The sequence below is a fragment of the Ambystoma mexicanum genome, chromosome 7q (assembly GCF_040938575.1).
Source record: "Ambystoma mexicanum isolate Mex_15411 chromosome 7q, UKY_AmexF1_1, whole genome shotgun sequence".
Lineage (NCBI taxonomy): Eukaryota > Metazoa > Chordata > Amphibia > Caudata > Ambystomatidae > Ambystoma > Ambystoma mexicanum.
The window spans coordinates 488,983,590-488,998,015 of record NC_090941.1 but is presented as its reverse complement, the minus strand read 5'-3'; the positions used below and the strand labels follow the sequence as shown (position 1 = coordinate 488,998,015).

The following is a 14,426-nucleotide window of genomic DNA, read 5'->3' as shown; positions in this document are numbered from 1 at the left end:
CCTGTCAAAGCTGCCCAACTCTGGAACTCCCTTCCTCCCATCCTCAGGGTGGGCCAAACTTACCCACACTTCCGACTAAATATCATCAACTGGTTTAAAACTAATGATCTTTAACCTCAGACCAGCCAATTCCTTTAAACCTCTCTACTCACTGAAACAAGCTGCATTTGGTATCCTACAGTCTGCATCAAATGCTTATGGTGACCCTATTGTAACTAACATGCTGCTCTGCATTTTATCTGTGTAATATTTGTGTAATCCTGTAAGCTATGCTATATCCTGTATCGTACCTTGTAACTATGTAAGCCAAAAACCTTCCTTATCCTCGTGCCCTGATACCCTTGGGTCTGGTGCGTGTTACAAATAAATAAACAAACAAACAAACCACGGCTCTTCCTCCCTCTCCTCAAAACCCTGATCCCACGACACAAGGCCTGGATTTTGCCCCTTGAAAGAATTGAAAGCAGCAACAGGGTATTCCGCCCTGTTTATGCACAACCTGTGTATGACGTGAAGCAGGCGAATAAGAGTATAGGGGCCACAGTTGCTGAGCCCAAGAAGCGCAGCCACCTGCGAGTGAACCTGGCAGGAGATGACAAAATGGCACCGGGACTCAGTGGGGATAACGAAGTGACGAGTGGGTAGGAGGACAGATACTACTCAAATTAGACAGAAGGGCTGCAGTAGAGCACACAAACGTCGAGGAGGAAGCTCAGAAACACAAGTAGAAAGAGGAAGAGGGCAGAGAATGGGCGGAGATAGTGGAGGAAGTGAAGAGAAGAGAGGGGGACGAGAAGGAGAAACAGGAACGGTCGAGAAGGGAGGCAAAAAAAGCACAGGGAAAAGAAAGAGAAGTACGAGAGAAAAAAGGCAGTAGGAAATGGAGGAAGGGGCAAGAAGAAAGGCAGAGGAAGAAAAAGAGAGGCAGTTGCAAGTGAAGAGGGAAAGGGGTAAATTGGAAATCGAAAGGCTTGTTAAAGAGCGTCATCGTAGAGAGGAAGGGGGATACAGAGAAAAATAGGGGTACTGTATAAGTGCAGGAGGGATAGCACCTCTGTCCCTAAGGCAAGCAGGAGTATAGCAGGGTCCCGATGAGGGGGTGAGTGACTCACTGGACAGAATAACAGGGAGACGACAGGGGACATGCATGTTAAGGAAGCTCAACTTTAAAGACGACGAGGACAGTGGTGACAAGATGGGAACCATGGGGTCAGATGAAGACACAGGGAAAATGGCGAGGATGAAGGGAAGAGGCCATGTCACCACTCCAGAGAAGTTAGCCCTGAGCGGGAAACACGGGGGTGGAGAGAAAGACACTGAGAAGGGCAAGTTAGAACCCGAGGGATGCCTCGAGCATTCCAAAGGCAGATTGCTTAGCACCGACAAATTTACTCCATATGCACAGAGGTTGAGAGCATTACTGGGACGAAAAAGAGCCAGTATGACGAGAGCATTGACTACCACAAAAGACTCTGGAAAGGGTGACAGAGGAGTAGAGCTGACACAGTTTCCTTTGATAGAAAAGGATAGTGGACAACCACAATATATACTGTGGCAACACATGGGCAAGTACAATTTGAGGTGCAAGTTAACCTCATTGACTGCAGGAGCAGGGAAGTGGATATATGAGTTAGAAAGACTGACGGCAGGAATGACGTTGGTGAGCCCTCTAACTGGTATTTGTCCCAAAAAAAAGAGACACCACACAGTGGTTGTGGTATGCCAAATGCAAGCTAACACAGTTTTATTGCAATATTGACTGGGGTAAAAGCAAGATTAAAAGCCAAGCTCCAACTCATGAATTTTACACAATTCAACAGGAAACAACATGTTTTATAGGAAATATGATGTCATAGTTATGAAAAACTATTGCTCCTGGTCATTAGCTCCTTCTACTAAGCTACATATATAACCCTATATGTCCCCAACTAGTGATTGGTCGCCCTTCTCTAAGATCCCACCGATAAACATTTTTGCTACTCATCATATTTGAATATTATTGGTAGGCCCTAAATTACATCTGTGGTGAAAAAAAAAGACATGTGCTCATCGGTTAACAGGCGGTCACACTCTCCATGAACTGGCTGCATGATGACAGATGAGAGGAGAGAGAGGACATGCGTATCACCTTTGAATTTGAATTAAATCAAACAGCCCATGTTATCTCCCCTGCCATGGTCGCCGAGTCTCAAGGACTTGTTCTCGCAACAGTGGTCGCGCCATCCTGTTCTTGACACATTTATGAATAACTATTTTGTGAGTCATTCTGCTTTCACCACGTGCGCAGTAATAACTTGTCTTTTTAGTCACCTAACGTACCTCTGTCACGCATAGCTGATCACAGAGGATTTAATCTGCAAACTACTTCTGAACTTCCTGGGATGTTCAGTATGTCCCATAGACTTGAAATGGTCTGCCGTGTTATCGTAACTTAATTTACCTCGACAGCTAGATGCACACAATGGTTTCTTGTTTCTACCATGTAACACTCCCCTACAAAGCCTTGGGTTTTGACATTCCTTTGAGGCAGCTATCGTCTAGCTCGCTACAGTATTTCCCTGAATTAAATGTATTTGTTCGAGTGTGCTTAACTGATCTTTTTACGTTAAAGCTGTAGAGCTCAATTCTCCGCTGTGCTGGTGCAAAAAATGACAGCAGCCTGTCACGTTATGTTCCTCTGCGGTACACATTTGCTCTGCATTTATTTGACTATCTACCAAGTCCTGGTGCATGCCTGGCACATTATACCTCTACCTATGGGTAAGCTGCAACATAACCCTACCTATAGCCATGCTGCCCTACTTGTGTAGTGAGCCCCTATCCTGGGTACACGCCTCCCTGTCACCTAAACTATTCTATTTAAAAACACACTAATTGTTCAAGTTAATGCCTTATCGGCACCCTACTTGTGTAGCAAAACTAACTATTCTTTTGCCAGCTGCGTTTCCAGGAGGATTTAAAGTACATTTTAAAATGTGTCCTTTCTGATTTTATAATTCCGTTTCTTCTGAGGAATGCAGGGTGGCACATTCTCTCTAGTTAACAATTGCCCCACTACATTCCCCCACTGATCGAGTCATCGACCATGTCTTAATTTTCTCTCATCATATTAAAGCCATCCTTGGGCAGCCACACTCTGGTGACCCCTCCTCAAGTTACCTCGTTGTGCTGAGTATTCTGCTGGACTGCATGTCATAAGCCAGTACTCACCATTGTTGTCACGTTTCATCCAATGCACATTGTAGTTATGGGTATCTTTTGGGCAAGTTAACACTGCACCAGGTTGTCTATATGGCAGACCCAATGGGTATATGGGACAGTAAACTTCATCAGTTTGAGTGCAGTGATGTACGGTGTCAGACACATTAACCATTACTGTCATTTGGAGTGCCTTCTTGCCAGTCTTTTTACATTGGTTTATTGCTATTCTCAAGATGCAAAACGCCATTAGGACCAGTACCAAAATTGACAACAGAAATTTGAATGCATCTGTCAGCCAGGTAGGAATTCAGGAGAATAGATATCTGACCCAGCTATCATGATCAATGGCATCCACTTCCTCCTCCTATGGGCTCTGTCAAGGTCCCATTCTTCTCATCATGTACGGGTATATATATGTACAGCAACTTGGCCCTATCTTGGCACACACTCCTCCCTTCATGGCTCTGAGGAGGTCCAGAACATACCTGTTCTGTAGGGTCATCAATCTGACCGCTCTTAACTCCTCCTTGACGGCATTAAAGTCTTTTATTGTGGCATCAATAGTTTATAACAGTTCCCACCTAGCTATCTGGATCCAATGTGCATTTGCTGCTGCTTGCAGGACAGGTATTAGAAAGGATGTGAAGAATGTTATCATTTTATGACTCTCTGGGATTTCATCTAATGCAGCATTGGCTTCTTTGGATAAATAGTTTGTTCTTTTTAGGCCTATGGATCTTTTCTTCCTGGTGTGTTCCATTGAAGGAATAGTCCCAATGTCAACCTCACTTTGTGGTATTACTAATGATGGTGCATTTAGTAGCACTATTGTCCATATGCCACCCCAGATGGGTGGAAGCTGCATATAAGCTCTTGTACCGCAGGCTCAGTAATGGTCCATTAGTACATCTGTGACAACTTTCATACCTATTAAATCCATAATGTGTGTGAACCCTTCATTGTCACCAGGTTTTACTAAACCATTATTTCTAAAGCAAAACGTTGGTGCTTGTAGTTTGGTTATGGGTAGTGGTCCTGCCTCATCTTCCACCTATGTCAAAGATTTTGCAGTTTCTTTCCATTCCTCACGCATACTCTGTCTGTGTTTGTATCACTTCTATTGGTGCAGTCCATACTGCCTCTACTTTGCATCCCATTATTCTATCAACACATCCCCCTGCGGAATATACTTTCCCTTTTATTTACAATTGTGGTCTGTCGGCACAATGAGGTATCAAATTAAAATGGGCATCTGTACACCTTAATATTTGGTGATCCACTACTTCAACATCTACTCTTTTTGGACCTGATAGTATGTACTTGAGCACCTTACTTTTCATTCTTATACTCTCCATCATGTGTGCCTCTTTTACATAGTTGTCTATGTATGGGAATTCTGTTCCTGTGAGATACTTCATCATGGCTGATTGTCCGTGAAATTGTTCTCTGGTCTGAAATACTGCCAGATGTACTAAGCAGTGTGCTCTTTACTCGGGTACTTCTTGGGGTATAAATATTCGAGAGGCTGTCCTGGCAAAGGGGATAAGTGAGCAAACAAAGCAGCTTTCCCTTGATCTCTCTCCCTCTCTCTCCCCACCTTCTCCATTAACCTATACCATGAGTTTTGTTCAATATCGTTACGGAATTATCAAAATACCTTCTTATGAAACACTCATCATCTGCAATACTGCTCCTAGCCCTTACTGTCTCTGCAACTGGGGGGAATACCATTTATTGTTCTAACTGTAAATCTACTTGTTTTTTTAACTTCTTCACTAACATTATGCCATAGGGACACATGTATCTTGTCATAATCAGTTAAGTGCAGTGTGAGATAAACTAAGAAATAAAAACAACAAAACAGAAAGGAAAACAGAAGGACCACAATAGCCACAATGTCTGCCGTGTGTCGATATGTCCTGCAGCATATTGATCAGGGTTTTATGAAGATATCAGGAACATAAGGATATGAAAACATTTGTACAGTTTACTTAGTATCGGGCAATTGTAGGTTATTATTTTTCAATGGTGAGTGAGGCGAGCTGTATATACATTTTTCAAAACATTTTACAACCACTTTTCGTGACAATAATAAAAGATTTGATTGATGATTTTCAAACCGCTTCCACTATTATGTGGTTCATTGAAAAATATAAAAATAGTGCTGATAAAAAACATAAAATATAAAAATGTGGAAGAAATAGTCCCAACAAAAATGTAAAGATAGACAAGTAGAACAAATAATCTATTGTAGATGTATGCTCTTGTGAAAAATAGTATAAAAAATAGTCCCAATGCAATATAAAAATAGAAAAGTAGAAACAATTGTCTGTTATAGATGTATGTTCTTGTGAGAACTAGTGTAAAAAAATAGTCCCAATAAAATGTAAAGATAGAAAAGTAGAAAATATAGTCTCTTATAGATATATGTTCTTCTGAAAGATAGTCTTCAGCATCAACAGAAATACTGTGCTGGTGATGTATTCAAAAAGTCCTCAGCATTCCTTTCTTACTTTTTCAGTGATCGTTCAGCATCAGTGCTCCTGAAGTGGTGCAATGTGATTTATATCTTCTTTATTCTTAAGTTCTTTGTTCCTTTTATCTTCTTTCTCAGCATGCACTTGAGCGCTTGTCTTGGGTCTGGTTTCGTTCTCTTCTCCCTCGGGATCCTGGTATTTGGGCAGGGAGGCAGCACTCTTGTATCATCTTATGTTGACTATGTTGACCCACAGGAAAGTTGACGAATGCATTGGCATTCAATTCTATTTCGTCTTTTTCTCCCCGCCTTTCCTTTCCTGTCAAGAAACGAAAGAGAGGTATTTAGTTGTGGACATTAAATAGTCATGTAACTCATTTACAAACACAGTCACAGTGCTTTGGGCATCTGTCTTTGCACGAATAATACAGCTAGTCCTTATGCAGTGTGTCACTCAAACTGTTAATCTTGCTAACCCGTGGTGCCTGAGAGTTTTCTGCATTTTATAAATGTAAAATAAAAAAATAAAAAAATAAATAAATCTCCACAACACTCCGTGAAATGTTTTCACTATGTATACAGCAGTGTTGCAAGGGGATTCTGATGGCACTATAACTCCCTGCTTAATGAGCAAATGTATTGTTTCATAAACACCCTCATCTGCTTCTTTGGACATTGGATACAGTTTTATTCAAGGTGAAATTCCCCCTTTCTTTAATTTTATTTGTACTGCTCCAATTCCTTTTAACACCCCACATCATATGGACTGGTCATCCATAGTGTGCCGGGTACCCTTGCCAAATCTTCTTCCATAGATGGTGGTACCTTTTTAAACTAGCATTATTTGTTGTGGCACTTCTGTATACTCTATTTTCAATTGACATCGTATATGTACCTCAAACAATACCTTATCATCACAGTCACTGTAGTCAAACAACTCATCATCTGTCAACTGGGTCAGTCTATGTGATGCGTCAAGTGCTATTACTGTGCGCCAACTCACCCCTTCCTCATCAGTGCTATGTAAAATCACTCTATCCTCCCTCACTACAGCCATCTCTAGCTGAATTTGAACTGTTTCCCCTTCATTTATATCTGTAGGTATCTGTGTTCTGAATGAAACATCTGTGGGTAGTCTCAATAACTGTACCTCAATGCGGGGAAGCCATGCTAACATCACTTGTACTCCACAGAAAAATACTTCAGGGTCCACTGGTACTCCCCTCTATACATTCTGCTCATGAAAGGCTTGTATGTATTCTTTTGCTGTCTGGAAATATATGCCTGGTGTAGAGCATATTATGCCGTCCTCTGTGAATGATATTGACATATTGAGTTTGGCCATAAGATCTCTTCCCAACATGTTAACATGTCTTCCTGGAATACAGCAATGGGATAGCTACCGTCTGCTCTCCTACTGTCACAGTATTTTGTTGTCACATTGTCAACTATGAGGGAAAGAGTCTGGTCGCCTATAGGTACCTCCACACTCAGTTCCTGCTCAGTGTCTGTGGTTACTGATAGGACAGGGCACATTAAGCTATTCTGTGAGCTGTCTTATTGAGGATACATGTTCAGTCCTGTCCGTATAAAAGTGTACCCCCAAATGCTGTCACTCCTCCTATTCGTGGTGTCTGTGTCTGTGGCAGAATATTGGTATCCCACTGAGTCACTGCTGTCCCCCACCAAACGCGAATCCTCTCCCTCTGTGAACAAATCCTCTTCCTCCTTTGGGGTAAAAACGACTCTCCCCTCTTCCTGCAAAATAACCACCCATGCCCTGCTGTGGCATGACAACTCCCTGTCTATTATTCCTGTGTCTTGTATTTATCAATACAGCTCCTTCTACCGGCATTTTGAATAATTTCTTCTGTACCAATTTTGCCTCTTCCTTTTGCCTTTCCTCTACTTTCTGTTGATCCTTCTCCTCCTTTAACCTACAGTGATGTACGATAGTTAATTGTATCTCTGGCCATGGTCTCATTTCCATCCCCACAATCTTTTTTAACTGTCTCTGTACTTCTTCAGGTAGTACCTGACATAGAATGTGATAAAACACTGGTATATTTTTATCCCAATGGTCTTTAGTTTCCAAACGCCAACGTTCTTCAATGCCTTGAATATAGGCCGCAGGGTGCTCAGTAGGCCCCATCTTTCTAGTCATTATGGCACTCATGTCAGATTGATCTGAAAATAGCACCCTCGGTGCCTTCCATACATTAGCTCTGCAATTATTAAATTGTGACCCGTCATAATTAGTGGTGTTATGTTCTGTCACTGCAGAATAGCCTGCTAGCTTCCACACGTCCTCCTCCTTTTCACCCAATATGAATGCAAATAGGCTTTTCATGTCACCTATAGCTAATGCTATCCCAGCTGTCTCTTGCTCTAGCTTGCAGATTCACCGGCCCACCCCTGCTGTCAGTGATAGCAGCTTATCCATAAAGTAATTTTTGTCTGTCTGATTCCATGGAGTATAGTGGGGTTGCCCTAATCCCTTGTGGATCAGTGGGAATTGCATTACCCCTTTCTTGCGCAAGGGTGATGCTGCGCAAGTTCTCCTTTTCAATGTCTCTGCTACACGATGTTGCTGGCATTCTGGCAAGTTTCTTAAGAAATATGGTGATTTATGGTCTTCATTTATGGGCAGTACTGATGTGAGGGGTGGATACAGGCTTAAGTTTGGCCCCAGTAAATCTGCTATCTCTCCTATGCAAGGTCCCGAAGTATCAATTTGTGGGCCTTGCGCTGCTTCTTCTCGCCCCTCTTTCACCATCAATGTCTACCAAATCTGTCTCCCTGTCACTTTCTCCACTCTCATCATCCTCAAATATGAGATCAAAACTCACTCCCCTAGAAGGCTACCTTACATATGTTCCATTTATTATCTCTGGAAACACATCTCTGCCCCTGGTCTCTGGGGTTATTCTCCCACTCCCTTCTCCCCACAACTCTGTTATCATATTTCTGCTCATCTTTTGGCTCATCTCCTTCATCATTTTTCAATTTCTTCCTTTTCCCTTGCCATTCTCCTATTCTTCTCATTTAGCCTCTTTAAATGCTCATCCCTTTCGCCTACCTCCCTCTTCCTTCTTTGTCTTTCCTGTGCCTCACTTTGCATCTTCTCTGCTGCTTCTCCCGGTCCCCTTTCTTTCACCCTTTGTGCATTTTGCTCCATATTTTCCTGTGTCTCACTCCTAACTTCTTCTCTGGCTGCTTCCTTAATTTCTTCATACTCCACTACCTTCACATAACTATTTTCTGTGCCTTTCCCATCCAGTTTCAACAATATTTTCCTCCTTCACATAACTATTTTCTGTGCCTTTCCCATCCAGTTTCAACAATATTTTCCTCCTACCCATTTCTCTTGTTCCATCATAGTCTCTCCACTATCTCCATTACCTATGGGTACGCTTCTTGCCCTGTGACCATCTATCTGCATGCCTCTCACCCCCCGGAGCTCTTCCTTAGCTGCTCTTAGCTGCATTTCTAAGCTATACTCTTCCTCATCCCTTAACTAGGTTTCTGAGCTGCATCATACTTCATTCTCCATTTGTACTAATGGGACCTTTCCTTTTACCAATTTCACCCTTCTCAGACTAGCATCACTTTCCTCATCAGAGGATTCATACCTGGGATTACTATACCCTACAGCTGCTGCTTGTACCAGGTATATTCCTGGGATGGTTGAAGCGGGTGTGCTCTCCTCATAAGGAGGCAGTACTGCGAATTGTGTGTGGATGCCTGCCTCAGCTGGTGATGGCAGAGCTGTTGGCTGTGTGCAAGTGTTTTCCTGAGAAGGAGGAAGCGGTGGCGCTGTGGGCTGCTCGTGCTCCCCCTGCCACATATTAGGCATCCATTCCTTCTTAGGCCCCTCGGTTTGTTCCTCAAAGGCCTTCCAGAGTTCTAATACGCCTAGCCTGTTCTTGAGCTTCCTGCCCTTGTGTGTGGCGTGTAATTATGTGCACATGTGTTGGAGTACATTTTTACAGTGTGTGCCCTCTTATGGCCATGACAGGTACATCTTCCCAGCGGTCCCTTTCACACACTCAGCATGAGACTTGATTTTGGCACTATATCTAGAGAATGCTTTGCATAGGTGAATTATTGGGGTATCTGACATGGTGACAACTTTTAAGCAGCGTGCAGCTCAGCACTTACACAGAATAAACAATGCAAAATAGTGGTCAGCTTACCAATAATTAGAACAGAAATAGTCTTCGCAGTTCTCTCACACTTTTCCCTTACTCACACTTCCTCCCTACTTCAAATATACACCACCTATTCAATCGGTTTTCATTGTCTAGGGCCACGCCCCAATATCCAAATCCTACCTCTGGGTCACAACAAAATCCGCTCACAATCTAAATGTTCATACTTACCCCGTCAACCTCTATCAAACAATACTCTCTGCTAATCTCACAACACACACAAGAAAAACCACCTCTACAGGACCTGCCTCACAACACACCTAATTCCGGCAATCAACAATTTCATCAATAAAACACAATACAGCACAATAAAAGACAGCTGTCTTCTGGTTTCTTTCTTTTGCCCCGGGGTATCCTTATCTCTTTGTCTTTTTAACTCCACACTCAAAAGAAGGTTGGGCCCTTAGGGACAGCTACTGTGCAGTCTTCCAAGAACTTGTCTAGGGCTATCCTTTATCACTTTAGACTGTTTCTTAAATACCATAAAATACATTTCCCACCCCCTGTTAGCCTGCGCATAGCACACTCACTTTCTTGCGTGGACATTTGAGGATTGTGGGTCCTGGGGTAGCCTCAATTTGCCAGCTCCTCCTGTTGCTTCCAGCGGGCGGTGGGAGACCAGGCAGGGTTCCACTCCAAATTGGGCCCTGGCTGTCCTTCCTGTTAAATTGTGCACAACCGAAAAAGAAAATCTTCTCCCCTGACCAATCTGCTGTCCAAAAGGGAGGGTGGCAGGACACCTCAACATCCACAAGCTCCAACCGTCCTCTGCTACCAGATGAAAACCGGAGGGCAAAGCCATATTGCCCTCTAACTGGTATTTGTCCCAAAAAAAAAGAGACAACACAGAATAAATGTGCTAGTCATCATACTTGAATATAATTGGTAGGCCCTAAATTACTTCTGCGGTGAAGAAAAAAGACATGTGCTCATCGGTTAACAGGCGGTCACACTCTCCAGGAACTGACTGCATGATGACGTGTTTTATGTAGATGAGAGGAGAGGGAGGACAGGCGTATAGCCTTTGTATTTTAATTAAATTAAACCGCCCATGTTATTTCCCCTGCCATGGTCGTCGAGTCTCAAGGACTTGTCCGCGCAACAGTGATCGTGCCAGCCTGTCCTTGACACATTTATGAAAAACTATTTTGTGAGTCATTCTGCTTTCACCACGTGCGCAGTAATTACTTGTCTTTTTAGTCGCATCGCATTCCTCTGTCACGCCTATCGGATCGCAGAGGCATTCATCTGCCAACTACTTCTGAACTTCCCGGATGTTCAGTATGTCCCATAGACTTGAAACAGTCTGCCGTGTTATGGTAACTTAATTTACCTCAACAGCTGGATGCACACAATTGCTTCTTGTTTCCACCATGTAACACTCCTTTACAAAGCCTTGGGTTTTGACATTCCTTTGAGGCAGCTACCATCTAGCTGGCTACAGCATTTCCCTGAATTAAATGTATTTCTTTGAGCGTGCTTAACTGGGCTTTTTTCCTTAAAGCTGTAGAGCTCAATTCTCTACTGAGTCCTGGTGCATAAAATTGCACCAGCTTTTCACGTTATGTTCCTCTGCAGGACACATTTGCTCAGCATTCATTTTGCTATCTACTGAGTCCTGGTGCATGCCTGGCACATGATACCTCTACCTATGGGTAATCTGCAACATAACACTACCTATAGCCATTCTGCCCTACTTGTGTAGTGAGCCCCTCTCCTGGGTACACACCTCCCTGTCACCTAGTCTATTTTATAACACACTAATTGTGCAAGCTAATGCCTTATATGGCCCCTACTTATGTAGCGAAACAAACTATTCTTTGTGCCAGCTGCATTTCCAGGAGGATTTACAGGGTAATTCATGGAATAAATGTGCGCCGAAATTTGTGGCGCACGCTGGCACAAGCGTGAAAAAGCTAGTGCACGTGCATGCGTGCGATTCATGGAAGGCCCTGCGCGTGTTTTTCCCGGGATGTGCGCCAAATCCACGCGTGGCGTACACGTCACTGCGGCATCCCAAACGATGTGCACGACGCGCACAGCGAAAGCACACAACGTGTAGTGCACACACCAAAAAGGGGGCAGAACACGCAGAATGGGGAACAACGTGTGAAAATGAGGGCGTAACTGGGAAAGTATGCTGGGAAATACACAGAACGCCCACACGCACGCGAACAACACGTATTCATGGAATCGAATAGGGAAAATCCGTGCAAGTCAAAACACACGCACATGCACAAATACGTCCGCCACATGAAAGCAGGCGGAAGCATCCCTGCGCAGTATAAAAGTGCGCGCAAACAACAAACACGTATATACAGCTACGATGAATGTCCCATTTCTTGCAGCACTGATCCTGGGACACTGCAGGAGGAGGAGAATAGCCAGGCCCTGCATTTTTTTGACCAACACCAGACTTTTTGGGATGCCTGATGACCAGGTCTATGGCAGGTATAGGTATCCACCTCATATCATCTTAGACCTGGTCACTGAGTGGGGGAATGAACTCACATCACCCAACCTGTGCTCCCAAGCATTGAGCCCCTTGGAGAAGGTGCTCAATGTACTGCATTTTTTGGGCACTGGGTCATTACAGCGGACAACTGCCATAGTGGGGGGCGTCTCACAGCCCGCACAGCCACGTTGCCTACACCAGGTGTTGGCAATCATCACTGCATGCCCCTCAGTCCGCAGGCACACCCGCAGAAAGGCAGGCCATGGTCCTGGACTTCTATAGGGTGGCACACTACCGCAAGCACTGGCATTCCATGAACGTGCAGGTTGTATGCGATGCCAAGGGAATCATCACTTCTGTCCATGCAAACTATCCAGGGTCCACCCATGACAGTTTCATATACAGAATGTCCGCCCTGATGCGGGCCCTGGAAGCTGGGAAGCATGGCGACACATGGCTCATAGGTTAGTACAAATGCCTGTGCACATGCATGCATGTCACGCACAGACAAATACACAAACCCAACTAATGACAACCATCATGACCTCCCCAGGGGACAGTACCTACCCTCTCAGCACCCACATGATGACGCCAATACGGAACCCCACCACACCCCCCAGGTAAGATACAAATTCAGAGTGCTCAAGTCACGCCTATGCTCCCTTGACCGCTCTGGCGGCCATCTACTATATGCACCCCCAGTAGCTTGCAGGATCAATGTGGGAGCATGTGCCCTGCACAACGTTGCAACGCGGCGGGGCGTACCGGTCGACATGGTGGTTCCCCCACATTCCCAACCACATTCACAGGCGCTGCTCATGGGAGAGGAAAGGGTAGGTGGCGAGGCAGCACGGACCCAGCTTGTGGACACATTTTACACCTAAACTCCCACTCCTGCGGAGTGCACACAGGCCTGGCACATACAAGGTGATAATCGATGATGACAAAGAGACAGTCAGCTGTCACAACCTTAACACCCTGAGAATGTTTGCACAGAAGTGCTACATTGTGTGCATCCCTAGCTACTTAAACATAACCAAAAGGAACACATGCAAGGTGAATATCCCACATCCCCCCTGCAAAACAGGCCATGTAAATCACTGCTATGTCACCCAAACCCTCCCAACACCCATGACCCCTGTCCTCCATGCCATGCCATGGCATGCAACAGCTGAACAGCCAACCAAATGCACAACACATGACACAATCGTCATTAAGTGCAACGTGAGAAATGTAAACAGGCATGAGACATTCACACCTGACATGGGACCTGATGAACTCACTTGGCAAAAATCTACCACACATACAAAGGAGGTCATTATGGGTATGGCGGTACGCCATAGATGGTGCTGGTACGTCACTGGCACCGTCCATACCGTACCGCCATATTACGAGTAACCTTGGCGGATGGCGGTCTGTGTGGTGGTCGCCACAGCTACACCTGCAGCTACCACTGCCGGTGGGCCCATGTCAGCACATGTTATTTACTGTCGGGTCGCAAGGGTGCCAGGGCCTGATGCAACAGCAGCATCACCTGGAGCCGCAGGGGGTGGTGGCATGGCTGCACCAGCATGTGGCTGGAAATCCTGCCTCTGTGGTGCACCCCTGCCTCATCGCGCTCTTCGGCCACCCTGGCCACCCTGGACTCCACGTACTCCCTGGTCACCCCGGCCACGTGCCCGACCACTCCCAACACTGGCAGGACATCCAGCTGAGCCCTCCATAACCTTTGGCGGCCTCCCAACCATGGCACGGATGTACTACTGCCAATGGGAGGTGCACTGAACAATTGTCCTGGTCCATTGGGGTGAAGGGGGCAGGGTACGTGATCAGTGCTCCTGCAAGGCTGCCTGTGGACCCTGGGGATAAATGACGTTCACGCAATGCTCAGGCCCCCGAAAAATACAAGAAAAACATATACGCAACTCCTGTAGCCCACGTGCGTGTAAAAAAGAACCTCATGCAGTACGCTGTGGCACCCAGGAACACAAAAAAGCATACGCGATTAACATGCGGGCTACTATGACGTCAATAAATGGGGCATGCGACAAACAGGGACACCCGCAGTGGGAAAAATAGCGTG

The 14,426-nt window shown here is 45.0% G+C and overlaps 1 long non-coding RNA gene across 1 annotated transcript in view; it reads right to left on the bottom strand.

The window, feature by feature from the left end:
• Nucleotides 1-1,712: 1,712 nt before the first annotated feature.
• The window catches only part of LOC138528804 (uncharacterized), a 92,774-nt gene continuing 80,060 nt past the window's right edge, over nt 1,713-14,426 (bottom strand). Inside the window, exon 2 of the long non-coding RNA XR_011284249.1 lies at nt 1,713-5,996. This is a non-coding gene — a long non-coding RNA (uncharacterized lncRNA). The remainder of the gene's footprint in view (nt 5,997-14,426) is intronic.